Consider the following 3,409-nt stretch of genomic DNA (forward strand, 5'->3'; position numbering starts at 1 on the left):
ATTGCTTTCTGAATGTGGCAGGGTTTTTGTTGTTGTTTTTTGTGGTTTTTTTTTTTTTTTTTTTTTTTTGTATAAGGGATTGAACCCAAGGGCACTTAACCACTGAGACACATCCCCACATCCCCAGCACTTTTTATTTGAGACAGGGTCTCACTAAGTTGCTTAGGGCCTCACTAAGTCACTAAGGCTGAATGTGAACTTGCGATCCTCTTGCTTCAGCTTCCTGAGTCACTGGGATTACAACCATGTGCCACCATACCTGGCTTGAACATGGAAGATTTAAAAAAAAATTTTTTTTTAGTTGTCGATGGATATTTATTTAATTAATTAATTTGTTTATATATAGTGCTGAGAATTAAACCCAGTGCCTCACACACTGAGAATTAAACACAGTGCCAGGCAAATGCTCTACCGCTGAGCTACAATTCCAGCCCTAAATGTGTTAGATTTTTTAAACTGACTCTTTCTACACTATTTTTGGTTCTTTGGAGTTCTTTGGAGATCATCATCACTAGGGGGCTCTCATCTGCAGTTTTATTTGATCTAGGCAAATACACTTCTTTTTCAACTGATTGCTTTTATTTATTCCTTCCTCAGTCCCTGAGAATCCTGAGATACTTTTAGCTTCTCTTTGCTGAGATGTGTTTACAATATTTAGGCAGTCCTCCTGAACAGCAATTAAGATAATTTCACACTATCTCTTGAATATATGTAAATGTGTGGCTCATATCTAATCTATGGAAACCCTCAAGATTTCTTTGTCCAGTAGGTTGAAGTCAGTGTAGCAGAAGCCTCTTCGCTTCTGTTGTCAGAGCAGCTAGCCAGTCAAGTGTATTGGTCCTTCTGCAGAGGCTCATGTTAAACTCGTGGAGTGGTGGAGGGGTAGAAGTTCTTAATATCCTATTTTCCTTTACTGCTTCATACCTTCAAAGTCCAAGAGTCAATTACCCTGTAAATCCTGACCTAGTGCCTCTCTCTGGAATTTGGTACCTATTGTCCTTATTTAATCTACAATCTCTCTATTGAGATTCTCTAAAACTTCAATTTTGCCGTGTTATTTACACACAAAATATGTATAAGGATTTTCTTTCTTTTCTTCTTTTTTCAGTATTGGAAATTGAATCCTAGGAGTGCTTTACCCCTGAGGTACATCCTTAGCACTTTTTACTTTTTGTTTTGAGATGTCTTGCTAAATTGCCCAGGCAGGCCTCAAACTTGCAATCCTTCTGTCTCAGCCTCCCTAGCTGCTTGATTGCAGCCATGAACCACTTGTACCCAGTTAAGGATGCTGATTCATAATATGCTTGGGGGGTGGGGATGGGAGGATTAAATGAAGTCTAGATAGGGCAAGGGAGAAAAGGGGAGGGAGGAAAAGAAAGAAAGGGAACATAGGGGTATGAAAGACAGTGGAATGTGATGGTCATCATTACCCTAAATGCATGTATTAAGACATGAAGGATGTGACTCTACTTTGTGTACAACCAGAGATATGAAAAATTGTGCTCTATATATGTAATATGGATTTTAATGCATCCTTGTGTCATATACAACAAATTAATTTTTTTTTTAAATGAAAAAAAAAAAAGAGTTTCTAACTGGAGTTTAGGTGCCTGGAAACTTCCAAAGTAGGAGATACTGAAAGCAATGAAAAATTATAATACCATGGAAAGGAGAGAGGGAAATTAAAATGTCTTAATTTTTTGCCAGCCCTAAGAAATGTTTTATATTTTACTGAAAATTGGACAAATACAGGATATATAAAGTTTAAGATAGCATTTTTTTAGTAATAATGGGCACTATATGATCAATTACTATTTACCATTCTCCCCATTTTTTTTTCCTCACTAGAATCTCTTCAAAGTCTTCCCTTTAAAGAGGACAATATTTATTTCATTTTGTGGCAGTTCAAGTACAAATCAAGAGACTTCTTTAGTTATTCTTACCATCCTTCAGGTCTCAGCTTATGCAATTCTCTTTCTGATCTGCCTTTTCCAGCCTCTTCTGTGTGCATCCATTGCCTCTTGTAATAAAAACTATCCTAGCACTTACCATTCTGTGTGGTAAATTCTCTCATTACTTACCTGCTTGATTTTAGATCATATGTTTTGAGACTACATGCCTGACAGGCATAGTAACCAGGCACTGATTTTTTTTTCTTTTTTTTTTTTTGGTGTGTGTACGCGTGTGTACACATACATGCTAGGGATTGAACCCGGGGGCATTCTACCACTGAGCTACACCTCAAGTTCTTTTTAGTTATTTATTTAATTTTAAGACAGAGTCTCATTAAATTGCTGAGGCTGGCCTCAAACTAATGATTCTCCTGCCTCCACTTCTAGAGATGGTGGAATTACAAGTGTGCACGAGCACACTCAGCTATAACTAGTCACTGAGATAAAACATTTGGTAAGAATCTAAGAGAATATGAATGCAGAACCAGGCCAGGTGCCATGGCACACACCTGTAATTCCAGAGGCTCAGGAGGCTGAGGCAGGATCATGAGTTCAAAGCCAGTCTCAGCAATTTAGCAAGACACTAAGCAACTCAGTGAGACCCTGTCTCTAAATAAAAATACAAAAAATGGTTGGGGATATGACTCAGTGGTTAAGTGCCCCTGGGTTCAATCCCCAGTACAAAAAGAAAGAAAGAAAGAGAGAAAAATTTTAAAATCCAGAACAAACAAACAGTAGAATGTTGCTTTTTTTGCTTTATCTTCTAAAAACCAACAATAGAAAACTCCCCCCAAATTAAAAATGCCTGTTCTTCAAATAACACTGCTAAAAGAATGAAAAGACAACCAATAGAATGGGACAAAATATTCGCAAATCTTATATATACTAAAGGAGTTAGCACTTAGAACTCTCAAGACTCAATAAGAAAATAAACCAACCAATAAGACAGATCTACCCACACTGGCCTCTGTGGGGCCCAGGCACACAGCAGGCCTGGTCCACCCCTTTCCCAGTGGGGCAGACACTCACTAGAGCCTAGCCTATGGTGCAGGACTGCCCCTTCTGACCAGCAGACTATCGTGGGAGGTCAAGCCCAGGAGCCTAGATCTATCCACACACACCTGTGCTGGACCCAGGAGCGCACAGCAAGCCCAGTCCACCTCTTCCCAGGGGGGCAGACACCTGACAGAGCCTAGCCTCTGGCGCAGGACAGTCTCTTCCTACCAGCAGACTACCACAGAAGGTCAAACCCAGTGGCCCAGATCTACCCACTCCAACTTACGCAGGTCCCAGATCCAGGATGCAGTAGCATCCGTTGTGGGACACCAGCAGGGTCTGGAAGCCCAACATTAAGGTGAGGTACAGACAATCTGCATGGGTACACTACAAGAATATGGGGAAGAAACTGTAATATCTCAGATCCACACTGCAAGAAAGGAAGATGCATAAACAACATG

Source organism: Urocitellus parryii, chromosome 5 (assembly GCF_045843805.1).
Source record: "Urocitellus parryii isolate mUroPar1 chromosome 5, mUroPar1.hap1, whole genome shotgun sequence".
Classification (NCBI taxonomy): Eukaryota; Metazoa; Chordata; class Mammalia; order Rodentia; family Sciuridae; genus Urocitellus; species Urocitellus parryii.